This window comes from Equus przewalskii, chromosome 30, assembly GCF_037783145.1.
Source record: "Equus przewalskii isolate Varuska chromosome 30, EquPr2, whole genome shotgun sequence".
NCBI lineage: Eukaryota > Metazoa > Chordata > Mammalia > Perissodactyla > Equidae > Equus > Equus przewalskii.
The window spans coordinates 8,957,017-8,971,606 of record NC_091860.1 but is presented as its reverse complement, the minus strand read 5'-3'; the positions used below and the strand labels follow the sequence as shown (position 1 = coordinate 8,971,606).

Genomic DNA, 14,590 nt, shown 5'->3' with positions numbered 1-14,590 from the left:
TTTATAATTTCAACTGTCAATTATTCATTGCAAGATAATAGAAACACAATTGATTTTTGAGTACTGAACTTGTAATCCCACAACACTGCTAAATTCACTTATTATAGTTGCTTTTTGTAGACTCCTTAGGTTACTCTACATAATCATGTTGCTTGTGAATAAAGACAATTTTACGTCTTCCTTTCCAATCTGTATGTCTTCTGTTTCTTTTTCTTGCTCTACTGCACTGACTAGATACTCCAGTACACTGTTGAATAGAAGTAAGCGTTCCCAGGCGTTCCCAGCCTTAGAAAGAAAACATTCAGTCTCTTATCATTAAAACATCGAATGCAGGTTTTTCTGCAGATGACCTTTAGGAGATTAAGGAAGTACTTCTAGTCTTAGTTTACCAAACCAGGCAGATGTAATCTTGAGTGAGACTTGGGTTATTTTCAGTCATCCACTGTATTCTGGAGTTTCACCTGCCTGTTTGTTTGTTTTCACTGTACAGGTTGCACACTTTTTTTTCCGTTCTCGAGGGAGACTGTCAGTCCTGTGCTAAAATATATTCTCCTTTCCTCCAGGACATAGAATTACAATTTATTTCCCAGCATCCTGGATAGCATGGCCATATAATTAAGCATTGTCAGTGGAATGATAGTAGAAATGGGTGCCACTTCCAAGCCTAGACATAAAAACCTCCCAAGCACTTCCAACGCAATAAAGTAAAATGTAGTCCTATCAAGAAAATAAAGTTAACAGAAAATAATACAATGCTTCCCTTTTAAAGTTAAATTTTAAAAAATTAAAATTAATTAAAATTTAAAAATTCATTTTCTCAGTCAAACTAGCCACATTTTAAAGTGCTCAACAGCCATGTGTGGACTGTGGCTACCCTACTGGAGAGTTCAGTTCCTAGCCACAGACAATCTCCTCTACAGACCACGCGTTTCAACCTGCACAAGAATTGTGGCTGTCACTTATTTCAGGTTTATAAGTTTAGTATCCAATAGCTGGTCTCTCTCATTCTTTGACGCTTTTACCGTATAACAACCAAACAGCCTTAGTATGTTCCAGGCATCATACAAAATGGATTATAAACTAGACCACCAACAGCCAGCATTTCTCCAAGGAGTAAAATAGACATTATTAATCAATTAGAGAAGTCTTCCCTGCAAAGTCTAAATACTCTTAACTAATTACTCTAGGAGTTTACATGTGATATGAAACCCATTTGCCCCATCCCTGTCTTACGCCATTGATGAAGTTTGCTTAAAATGGAAATAAACATATCCAGCTTTAAAATAAAAAGCTAATTATTTAAAAGAGCTAAACTCAAACAACGTAGCCAAGAACTAAACAGGAAATTCCTTAGATAACTGAACTTTCTGAACACAAACACCCCATACATAAAACTAGTTCTCTTCTTCCTCCCTTAATCTACCTATGGAAACCAAGCTATACTGAGTCAGGATCTGCTAGCTGGAGTAAAGAACCTTTCCAAGTAATATCTACTCTAATTAAAGTCCTTCTCTTGACCCTCAAGATGACTACACAGGAGAGAAATCTCTTCTTTCACTGCCTAGAGGAGAAATTACTAGCCATAAGCAATCTCTCTCATACCTTTATCTTTAACCACATTTCCTCTCCCTCATTCTCTCAGCCTTTACCTATAACCTCAGGAAAAATCTTTCTTCCTCTCTTTATTACATGTAAATACTTGAACTCCCAAAAAGAGAGAGAGAACATCTGTGTCATGACTATGCTTAAAAAGCAATGCATTCCAGGGGCCGGTGCAGCAGTTAAGTTCGCACGTTCTGCTTCTCGGCAGCCTGGGGTTCGCCGGTTCGGATCCCGGGTGCAACATGGCACTGCTTGGCACACCATGCTGTGGTAGGCGTCCCACATATAAAGTAGAGGAAGATGGGGACGATGTTAGCTCAGGGCCAGGCTTCCTCAGCAAAAAGAGGAGGACTGGCAGTAGTTAGCTCAGGGCTAATCTTCCTCGAAACAAAAAATGCAATGCATTCTAAATGAAAACAAATACGCTATGGTTTTTAAATTTTCGCCCATTTTTTGACAGAAAAAGGGAAAAATATAAAGGCAAATAAAAAAATGTATCATGGTCATACCATTCAAATAGGCCATGTTAACATTTCAGTGTATTTTCTTCAAGTTTCTCCAGTACATGTATGTATACAGAAATGAAAACATGGATATCATACCATATAGTTACATATCCTCTTTTTTCATCTAACAATGTACCATGAATATTTCCCTATGTGCTACTCTTTCCTATCATCTTTTTCAAAGCAACAGTTTTCAAAAGCTTAATGATTATGGTAGTACCTGTTAGTTGCCTACTCTCCTCGTTTTAATTCCTCTAATATTATTACTACTTTATTCTTAATCAGGGCACCAATGTTTCACGCCCTATTAAAAAACAAGTTTGGAGCCAGCCCTGATGGCCTAGTGGTTAAAGTTTGGCATGCTCTGCTTCAGCGGCCTGGGTTTGGTTCCCAGGTGCAGAACCATATCACTTGTCTATCAGTAGTAGCCATGCTGTGGCAGCCGCTCACATAGAAGAACCAGAAGAATTTACAACTATACACAACTATGTACTGGGGCTTGTGGGAGGAAGACTGGCAACAGATCTTAGCTTACGGTGAATCTTCCCCTGTAAAAAAAAAAAAACAATTCAAATCCAACTTCCTCTAAATGATCAAACGAGATGGTATTATTTAGTAGTTGTAGGAATTCAGAGGAAAACATGTACAACTAATTACAAATATCTCCTACTGTTCCCCTAATTAGTATAGAGTCTAATATATACAAAAGTAGAAAGAACAATAGATAACCTCATGTATCTGTCTTTTAACTTCAGTAAGTGTCATATTTAGTTTTACAAATTCCTATTTTACTTGGTTTCATAATGCTTACAAAGTTTTATATCTAAAATACATTAAAAATTAAGTTTCACTGATTTTTTAATGAACTCAGAATCCTTTTCTTAGAAAATATCTTTAAAATATCCATTTTAATATAGATATTTTATCATATGAAATGAATACCAAAACATGGATAGTGTCATTTTGCTCTAGCTCTACCTGAAATCTGTTTCTCTCAAACTCTAGCACTGTTATTACAAGTACTTATCTATTCATTTTACAAATTTAATAAAACTAATGATTTTCTTCCAACTCTTCACTGTAACATTTTAACTATATAATTAAGTTCCAAACACTAACCTACAAGCTAACTTTAAGAGTACCATTTCTAAGTTAGAGCCCTATTATATTGAAAGATGTCCTATATAGAAAACAGAGCCTATGTCTAGCACATATCCTATAGCACTGGCCTGTACATTAACATTTCGGAATAACAGTACAACTTAAAATGTTCTCTTTCTTACTCACTTTGACCCCTTTCTTAAAGTCTGCCAAGAGGACGTGAAAATAATTTGCTTTATTTGAGGAACAACAATTTCTCTCTGTCCTAACTACAAGTGGTTTAATCACTCTGCTTAAGTAACATAATTGGAGTTCTATGTACATTTTTTTAAAAAAACAAAGTTTTCCACCATTTTGCTTCTCTGTCTTTACTTTCCTCCCACTCTTTCTAGAACTGTCACTACATCGTATCTTTTTAATAACTTTTAACCTATCTCTAATCCAAACCTCCCAGAAATTTTTCCAAAGTCAGTATTTTTCCCACAGAACAGTTTAAATGTTTAAATAAGGTTTTCCCAATTATACATATAATAGGAGCATTTCACTCACAATCCATTAAAAAACAATCTAAATCTACAAAAAGATACCATATTTCAATGACTCCAACAAACTCGCTACTGTTAAAACCAGCAGCATTTTTATGTAACACTTAGGAAAAAACCCACCAACCCAATTGTGTCAAAACACTTTTTTATGAAGAATTTTTATTCTATACTTATACAAAATGCTTTTTCAGATTTATTTAGATGTTGAACTTTGTTACTCTTAATCATAAAGAATAGTACCTGCTACAGAGTTCATATTCAAATTTACCCAACTTCCAAAAATGTCCTTTATATCTTTTATTTTGTATGACCCAAGAGCCAAAGATTGCTCACAGTTGTTGACAATCACGTCTATTTAGTTTCCTTAAATCTAGAACACCCCCAACCAAACCTGACCTTTTTTCCTTTCAAAACATAGACATTATTTTTAAAATCCAGGCCAGTTGTCTCATAGAAAGTCCTACAATCTGGATTTGTCTGATTGGTTCCTCAGGATTAGATTCAGATTAAACAGAGTGGCAAGAATACTACACAGGAGATGGGGTGAACTTCCCACTGCAGGTGATACATCTTTTAAAACTACACTCCACCACTATTTCTAGGATCTCCTTCAAAGCTCTGACACCACTTCTGCAAATTCTGGTGCCAGTGCTATCTTAATCTTACCAGATGGTGCCAAAAAAACGCTTTAATAACAAAACCCAGGACTCAGGACTTTATTCTTTCCTCAAATAGTTCTTAAAAGGTTTGCTGACAGGTTGCAATAATCCAGGTAAGGCACCAGCAGAAACAACCAATTGTGCACAAGTACTAACGATGACAACTGCTGCCTGGCTGACAGCTTTTAAAGGACATCATTAATTGCAAAATGTATCCCAATTTCAGAAATGTTCAAAATGTGGGAGGTGACAAGGAACTTTCTTAGAACTGATAAAATACAGCATATAAGGAACACTCCTTGGTTTAAGGGTCTTCTTTTAAAAAAAAGACATTTGTGCTAATGGGAAGGATTTAAAACTTCAAGTTTTCATACCTGTAATAGGAAGAGTTTTCTATACCATAAAGTACATAAAACAAAACATCTACTTTGCTGAAGGCCAACCTAAGGGTTTGTTTGGTTTGAGACCTGAGAAACTTTCCAGGAGGAAATAATCACTTTGTGGAGAGGGATGAGATGATTAGGAAAAAAAGAGAGCACACCAGCCAAACAGTGGTTCACTACTGACAAATAAACCTGTTAAGCATGGAGTCATGGGGATTACTGTATCCATATACTCAATACAGCTAACACTGAAAGGATCTAATTTTCTCCAACACAATTCCCATTCCAATAAAATTGAGAACTAAATAAAAAGAAACTCTCCAGGTTACAGCAAATATTCAGCAAAAAGAATAAATTTTTGCATTAACAGTTCAGGCTGAAACCTAGTCGTCATAAGCCTTTAGCACAGCTCCTCCCTACCACCTCCCACTTAAGCAACTGCTAACAGACCTATGAGCCCTTCCATTCCCAGCGAAATCTAGGGGAAGCCCCTGCTGCCTATTGTGACACACAATTTTCATGGACTGGAATGGCAGTGGTGGCACATTCTCTTCTTTAACTGAAGAGCTAACACAGAACAATAAACAGCTAGTATACTTATTACATAAAATTCCAAGTTCAACCCTTATGTAAAATATGTTTTTAAACCTTTACAAGTCAATTTATATCCCCAGGGCATTTCTAAGAACTAGAGGCCTAGATTCTGAAATTTTAAGTTTTACCATAATTCTAGCCTAAGTCAATGACACTTATCCCAGACTAATTCCTTTACCATCCCTTACCATACTGCAAAACTTATATTTCTAAAAACAGGCTTAATGCAAAACCTGTAATAACTGAAGTTTTAGAAAGAGCAACTACATTTAAAGACAAAATTAATTACGTTTAAATATTACTGACAGAATATATCTCATACTTAGTACAAGACACTTACTTCCTTCCATTAACTCCTTCCATTTTAACTAATTATCTTCTCATATAATCTAATTTCTCCTTAAATTGAATTGAAAGAGCAATGATGATCAAGAGTGTACCTTGAGCAAGCACTTTCACATACTGCTGGAAAGTGCAATTTAGACAATATTTATCACAGTTCTTTAAAATGCATATATATGCTTCACTTCTAGAAATTTACCCAAAAGAAATAAAAGACCAAGTGCAAAGAAACCTGTATGTTCAAGGATGTCCACAATACCTTTGTTTACAACAGGAAGAAAAAACTAGAAAAAATTCTAAATGGCAAAAGACAGCTGATAAAAAAAATTCATATACTGGAATACCATGTAGTCAATAAAAGTGATACAGATTATTTACCCACAAGCAAAGTGCATTAAGTCAGGACTCAAAATAGGAAGCAGAACCAGTATGAGTTTCAAAATAAGAAATTTCTTATAGAATTTTACCTTACACAATTATAGGAACAGCTGAGAAAGCTGTGAAGGTCCAAGAGGGAAGGAAGGATCAGAGAGTCATCAGTCAGTCAATCTAAGAAGCCAAAAACATCCAGCTGCAGAAATGGGACTGCAGCTTGTGACATGAGCATCATGGTAGAGTGAGCTCTCCCTGTAAACTCTCCTGTCTAAGACACAGCAAAAAGGACATTCATACTCCAACAAAGGACATCCACACAACACAAAAGATGTCTGAGATCCCCACAAAGCCATACATCAAAAGGTGGAGGTGCTGGAGCCTCCTCAAGAAAGTGGAACGAAGTAAGAGAAAGCTTCTCTTCCTTGCCAAATGGCAGCGACCCAGCGACTGCATGCAAATCCAAGAGCAAAGTGGGGAGGGGGCAGCAGCCCTCCATGGGAACACTATCAATCTCTGAGGTCCCTCACAGCCCAGGGGAAAGTTTCACACAAAAGTGACTAGCTATCATGGGGGTGTCTTCATCAAGCTAACACCCCAGGAGAGTAGATAGCGACGGCAGAGTGAGAAGCCCCCAAGATGACACAGGAGGAAGAAAGAGCCCCTCCCCCCAACCCAGTGCCCCAGTTCAGTACCTGGGAGCTGTGCCGCAGATTGCAGCAGGCTCAGAATACGCAGCTCTTGAACCCTGCCTCGTGGCGACAGGTGGAAGCAGCAATCAAACACTACCACGATGAGGAAACACAAAGCCATGCCATGTAGAAGCATGAAAAAAAAAGATATTAAATCCCCAGACCAGAAGGAAAATGACAAGTACCCAGAAATCAATCCTGAAGGCACAGAAATCTATAATCTAAATGACACAGAATTAAAAATAGCTATCATAAAAAAAAAATCAATGAATTACAAGAACATGCAGACAGTTCAATGAATTCAGGACCTTCTTCATAAAAGAGATTGAAACTATAAAGAACCAATCAGAAAAACTGGAGATGAAAAACACAATGGATGAGATAAAGAATATGGATTCTCTGAAAAATAGAGCTGATATTATGGAGGACTGAATCAGCACTATTGAGGACAGAAATATAGAAATGCTTCAGATGGAGGAGGAGAACTAAGACTAAAAAAGAAATGAAGAAATTCTCCAAGAAATACCTGACTCAATCAGGAAATGCAACATAAGGATTATAGGTATTCCAGAGGGAGAAGAGAAGGAGAATGGAGCAGAAAGCTTGTTCAAAGAAATAATAGCAGAGAATTTCCCAAACCTGGGGAAGGAGATGGAAATGCAAGTGAAAAAGGCCAACAAATCTCCTAACTATATCAATGTAAAAAGACCTACTGCAAGGCATAAAGTAGTGAAGCTGGCAAAAGTCAATAATAAAGAAAAATATTAAGGGCAGCAAGGCAGAAAAAAATAACTTACAAAGGAACCCCTATCAGACTTTCAGCTGATTTCTCAGCAGAAACTTTACTGGCTAGGAGAGAATGGAATGATCTATTCAAATCTTTGAAAGACAAAAACTTTCAGCCAAGAATACTCTACCCAGTGATAATATCCTTCAGATACAATGGAGACATAAAAACGTTCCCAGATAAACAAAAGCTAAGGGAGTTCATCACAAGACTCCTCCTACAAGCAATCCTCAAGAAAGCCCTCATACCTGGAAAAAAAAAAGAAGAAACGGGTTACAAAGCCCTGAGTAAGTAGATAAATAGGTAGACAAAATCAGAAAATTACAGCTATCCATCAGAACAGGTTAGCAAACACTCACGTATAACATTAAAGATAAAGGGAAGGAAAATACCATAAACAAATATAATCTTGTCATTTTAACCATCAACTCACAACACAAGATGGAATAAGATATGACAAAAACAACTTAGGAGGGGAAGAGGAAAGGGACTGAATCAGCTTTGTCTAAGGAAACAAGAGGTTATCAGAAAACAGACTCTCTCATCTATGAGATTTTTCATACAAACCTCATGGTGACCACTAAACAAATAAGTAGAACAGAGATACAAATAATAAATAAAGAGAAAACTAAGAAAAGCAGCACAGAAAACTACTTAACCAAATTGGTAGTCCGAAATACACAGGACGAGAAACAAAGGAAATGGAGAACTGGATAATGACTGATAAAATGGCAGCATTAGGCCCTTATATATCAATAATCACTCTAAATGTAAATAGATTGAATTCTCCCATCAACAGACACAGAGTGGAGCAATGAATTAAAAAACATGACCCAACAATATGCTGCCTCCAGGAAACACATCTCAGCTCCAACAACAAACAAAGCCTCAAAGTGAAGGGATGGAAGACAATACTCCAAGCTAATGGCAAACAAAAGACAGCAGGTGTTGCCATACTTATATCAGACAAAGTAGACTTCAAGATAAAACAGGTAAAGAAAGACAAAGAGAGGCAGTATATAATGATAAAAGGGACATTCCACCAAGAAGACATAACGCTTATAAATATCTATGCACGCAACACAGGAGCACCAAAGTACATAAAGCAACTATTAGCAAATCTAAAAGGAGACATTAACAACAAAACAATAATAGTAGGGGACCTCAACGCTCCACTCACATCAACGGATGGATCATCCAGACAGAAAGTCAACAAGGAAACAGAGGAATTAAAAGAAATGGGACTGCAAAGGAAAGTCTCATGGGGAGATCTGGGAAGCTGTGCCTCTGTAGGTCTCCCACCAGGTGAGTGGTCCTGAGGCTGCTGTTGACCAAATTGTCAGCAACCAGGAAAAACAGTTGGATGCAAAGCAAAGGAGACCAAGGTCACACTGAAACCAACCTTTGCATCTCTCACTTCATCTAACCACAAAAACTTTCAGAGGTTAGTGAGTGCTGCTTACACAAATTCTCTTTTGTGCAATTCTAGCCCACAACCATGCAAAGATGGAACCATACTACGGAACGAGGAGACACAAAGTTCCAGCTTAAGTCAAATGACATAGGGCAAACGACCAAGTACCCTCTGTCAATATGGTACACATACACCCCTCTTTACTTATGAACTCTTGAATAAAGACAACAGCAAAATCAGGATTCAGTCTAACAGGATACGACCCATCCCTCAAACAACTAAAAAGATGCTATCTCCCCAAGAGAATACAAAGTCTACTTTCTCTTTGAGTAATGTTTATTCCTTTTCTAGCTAGCTGAGTTGTACTTCCCCTCTGACATCCTGTTACTTAAATACCAAAATACAAGGTTAACCACTATTTTTTTTCACAAGGTTAACCACTATTAACATGTCTTAAGAGAACTTGGAGGGGAGGAGCGAGTAAGAGAAAAAGAATTGGTTAATATATACGCAAATATTACGGTACCGAAGAAATATTCATAACTACTAGAGTTTTCATTCTCTAGTCATAAGGTCATCATAGCTGGTGTTTATAATTTTCTTCTCCTACTATCCATCACATATTCCATTTGTCCTCAGCAATCATCTCATCAGGGTATTGTTCCTTGCCTGGTGGGTTGACTCAAACCTTCTCTGCTATTAGCAGCCCTGCCTGTATTGGGCTGTTTTAGTTTTCCTTTAACTTTTATCATAGGACATTGTGTAGTAGCAATCCAATTTCCACTTGAGAGTCAGGATCAATCACCCTAACCAATAGAGTAATCTCCTCCTGCTTTGCCTGTTTCACTGGCATGAGAAGGCCAAAGTGGCCAGGTGCTCAACTTTTAGTTTAAGAGAATCAATGCTGTGTTCCTCAATAAAAGTGTTCCTATCTTTAGAACTAAGAACTCTAAACTAGCATATCCAAGAGTTGTGGAGAAAAGCAGCAAAAATTTTGCTAGCGGATCATTAGGGGTAACAGTAAAAGGAGTTCACTCCACTTCAAGCCCTTGATTCTCTGACGTACAAATGCTGGCTACAAGAGAAACACCACCACACACTGGTGGCTGATTCAGAGACTAGACCACATCTTAGAGACCATTACCCTAGCACTGCAAAGAACTGCCACCAGCTAGTGCAGTGAGTCTTCAAAAGGACATTCCACTATTCTATCAATTCAGCGGCTTCAGGGTAATCAGGAACATGGTAAGACCAGGAATTCCATGAATGCCACTTTTCACTTGCTGTGAAATGAATTGCTTGGTCAGAGGCAATGTGATATGAAATATCAAGAGATAATTAAGGTATTCTACAAGTCACAAATAGTTTTGGCAGAAATAACGCAAGGAAGGATGGCAAATCCATACCCAGAGTAAGTAATTATATCAGGGAGAACAAAGTGGTATCCTTTCTACCATGGAAGCAGTCCAAGGCAAGCCACCTGCCACTAGATGTCTGGCTGGTCCCTCTAGAGGAATGGTTCTATCTCAGGGATCACGATCGTCTCTCTGCTAGTGGCAAGACAGTCATTCAGCTGTAGAGGTAGCCAGACTGGTCTCCATGATGCTGAGCACATGCGTAACCTCCACGCCTGCTCCCATGGCGTCTTTTTCATGAGCCCACTGGGCAAGGATACAGGTGGATGGGAAAAGAGGTTGAAATCCAGAAGTGATGTCTTGTCCACCTGGTTATTAAGATCCTTCCCTGCTAAGATTGCTCTTTGATGGGCATGCGCAATGAACACAAATATTACTCTGTGTCTATTCAGAAGCATATCTACACATCCATTCCCCATATTCCTAATTATGTTCCTTCCAAGTCCACAATGAATTAGCCAAACTATTAGCTACTGCCATGAAAGAGTGGATCCACATCTCGAACCATCTCTCTTTCCAGGCAAAATGAACAACCAGGTGCGCTGCTCAAAGTTCCACCCACTGGGAGAATTTCCATTCACCACGGCCCTTCTGGGTCACCACTGAGTGTGGCCACAGTGCTACGGATATCCATCTTCAGGTGGTACCAGCATAGGATGTAGAATTATATGTAAACTAAGTTTTTTCTCCTCGGTCAACTGGAACTCCTCATGAGGCTATAGGTGTGGGCTGAGAGTGAAGAAGCAAAGAAGAAGGAGCATGAACCACAAGGGAAGGTATATAAAATATCCAGTAAGAAAAGCAGGTTATAAAATGATTACGTATTCTTTAAAGAAATGTGTACACATACAAACAGAAAATGTCTAAAAGAAAATATATGAATATATTAGGGATAATATCTCTGGGTGGTGAGATATGGGTAGTTTTTAATATTCCTTATATTTTTCTGTATCCAATTTTTTCAATGATCGTAATATTACTTCAATAATCAGGAAAAAAAATGATTATTTTTACTAAGAGAATTCTAAGGATATAATCTTAATGGAAAAAAACCCAGAATATACATCTGTATATAATGTGATCAAATTTTGTTTGGTATAATTAATACTGATACAAACTAACTCACTAGAAAATGAAAGGAGATATATCAGCATGTTAACAGTTGGATTATAAATCATTTGTGTTTTTATCCTTATCCTTTTGTGACATCTCCAAATGTTCTACAATAGCCATGAAACATTTTTACTGCAACCATCTTGCAGGTATCAGGAGACTGAGAATAAGGCTAATAATACCTCACTATCACCCCACTAAGCATGAGGGGGAAAACAGAAAGAATTTGAATCCTTGATGACACTGAGATAAAGAATTAACCAACCCTGGGACAATCTTAACTTGGAATTTCTTGTGATATAAAATAATAAATGTTCCTTACTGTTTAAGCCTAACTTTATCACCAAACGCATCCTAAATAGTTAACTTTTATACAGGGGAGGGGAAGAGTAAGTTTCAAAAAAAGGGTCTTGGTTAAACTTGAAAGTAACAATTTATAGTAATACTCCTAGTCATATAGACAAAAAATCTATTAGGGTAACTCCCAAATTACCAAGGCTATTTTCTAAACCAGTCCACTAATTTACAGCTGACTGTGTTACTCATTAAAATGTTAATCTGAGAAATCAGTCTAGTTTGCCCTGCCCACGAGGCAATTAAAGTCATCCCTCCATATCCACAGGGGATTGGTTTCAGGACCCCCATCGGATATCAAATCGTAGAATGCTCAAGTTCCTTATATAAAATGGCATAATATTTTCATATAACCTACACAGACCCTCCCATATACTTTAAATCATCTCCAGATTACTTATAATTCTTAATACAATGTAAATAGCTGTTATACTGTATCATTTAGGGAATCACAACAAGCAAAAAAAGTCTTTACATGTTTAGTACAGACACAAGCATCACAGGCCTTTCAATTCATGTTTGGCTGAATCCACATCCAAGGATATGGAGGGCCGACTATAAGCTGTTTTACTCTGCTCAGGCTGCCATGACAACATACTACAGACTGAGTGACTTAAACAACAGAAATTTATTTTCTCATAGTTCTAGAGGATAGAAAATCCAAGATAAGGATTCTGTTTCTGGTGAGAGCTCTCTTCCTGGCTTGCAGACGGCCACCTTCTTGCTGTGTCCTCACGCAGTGGAGAGAAACCACTCTCTGGTGTCTCTTCTCCTTTTATAAGGACCCCAGTTCTGTTGGATCAGAGCTCCACCCTATTACCTCATTTAACCTTAATCACCTCTGTAAAAGCCCTATATCCACTATAATCACATGGGGGGTTAGCTTCAACATATAAATTTGGGGTGGAGGAAGAGAAACAATTCAATCCATAGCATCATTTTTCTCCTCAAACATTAGGAAATATAGCCTTCTTACAAATACCCAAAATATACTCTTGATAGTAATACTTTTAACAGTTATGTGTAACTATTTAGTTTTCAAAGCATTTTCATACAGTAAACTAAGCAGGTATCCTGGTTTCACAGATGAAAGCACTAGATAAAGGTCAGAGATATTAATTTGTCCAAGGATCCCCTAACTAGTAAATGGAGGAGCAAGTACTAGAATCTGGGTCTGAATCCTAGTCCAACGGCCTTTACATAGCTCTTAATCTTGTCATATGCACTTAAGGGATAGGAATTTTATGTCACCTAATGTTTCGACCAACAGAAGCAGCTTGGGGGTCTGGAAGGGGAAGGGCAAAGAGCAGAAAGATCAGGTTCCAAGCAGAATGAAATGAACAAGAGTCTTAGCTTGGAGGTGATCGAGCTTAAGTAGTCAGCAGGCCCAAGGGGGAAATACCACAAAGTTAGAGAAATCCTACAGGCCCCAGAGGAATTTGGACTTTATCCTGAGGCTAAAGGGGGAACTACTGAAGGATTTTCAGGAAGAAAAGATATGACTAATTTTGGCTTTTGAAAGATCACTTCAGTTGGTTTTATAAAGTGGATTGAGAAAATGTGGAGAACATAAGAATGAAGACAGGAATTCTGTTGCAACATGCGCTCTGTACCACAGAAAAGAAAGGCGTCTTTATGTTAAATACCCCACTTAGACTAACTAACAATGAGGAAAAAGAAACATGGTGAGGTTAAGTAACTTGCCCCAAAGTAGCACTGCTAGGAAGGGACAGAGTCTCCAAAGGCCATGGTCTTCCACGATGCCACACTGCCTCCCAGTCTCTAATTCAAGAGTGAACAAAGTATAGGTCAGCGTGTCAGAGTGAGACTACTAAAGTATTTCCTCTACGATGAACCACTCCAGGTCATCATTAACTAATTTGTATACCACATGAATTTTAATTAACTGGAAGGGAAAAGAGAACAGAATGAGAAAGCTGACTTCCTCAGGAGAGCTGAGAATGTTTTTGATCTATGAAACAATTAACGCTCTATATAGGGGTTCCATAAATGAAAGAAACAAAAATTAAACATTTAACACTTTTCTAAGTTACTCCTTACTAAAGTAACAAATTCACATCTTTAATTCATACCCAAATAAATGTGACTTCACTAGGAAATGACTTAATGCACCACTTTACAAACTACTAGGTAGGGTAGAAATTAATACTGTCACAATCAGCACCACCCTTAATTAACTGACTTGAGAAAAACTAAGTATTTCTGCTTAAAAAGTCAAGGTTCTAGGGGGGCTGGCCCCGTGGCCGAGTGGTTGGGTTCGCGCGCTCCGCTGCAGGCGGCCCAGTGATTCGTTGGTTCGAATCCTGGCCACAGACATGGCACTGCTCATCAAGCCACGCTGGGGCGGCGTCCCATATGCCACAGCTGGAAGGACCCACAACGGAAAATATGCAACTATGTGCTGGGGGGCTTTGGGGAGAAAAAGGAAAAAATAAAATCTTTAAAAAAAAAAAAAAAGTCAAGGTTCTATAAATTCCAACAAAAGTACCTTGTCCTACCACTGACTCTGCTTATTTTCTCACTTAGACCAGCTCACAATACAGTCTCACAGAATCAGTCTTGGCTGTCTCCATCCCAGTGATTCATTAACCACATTTTCCAAACTAAAAATCAGGACCAGTATGACTCTAGGTGACAAACTATGTTTACTCTAATTTCTTAATCTGTATATAAAAGTATAAGATTTACAA

General features: G+C 37.9%; 1 protein-coding gene across 23 annotated transcripts in view; it reads right to left on the bottom strand.

Moving 5' to 3' along the window:
• ABI1 (abl interactor 1) overlaps window positions 1-14,590 on the bottom strand; it is a 152,256-nt gene that overhangs the window by 71,973 nt on the left and 65,693 nt on the right. The gene's annotated exons all lie outside the window — the stretch shown is intronic.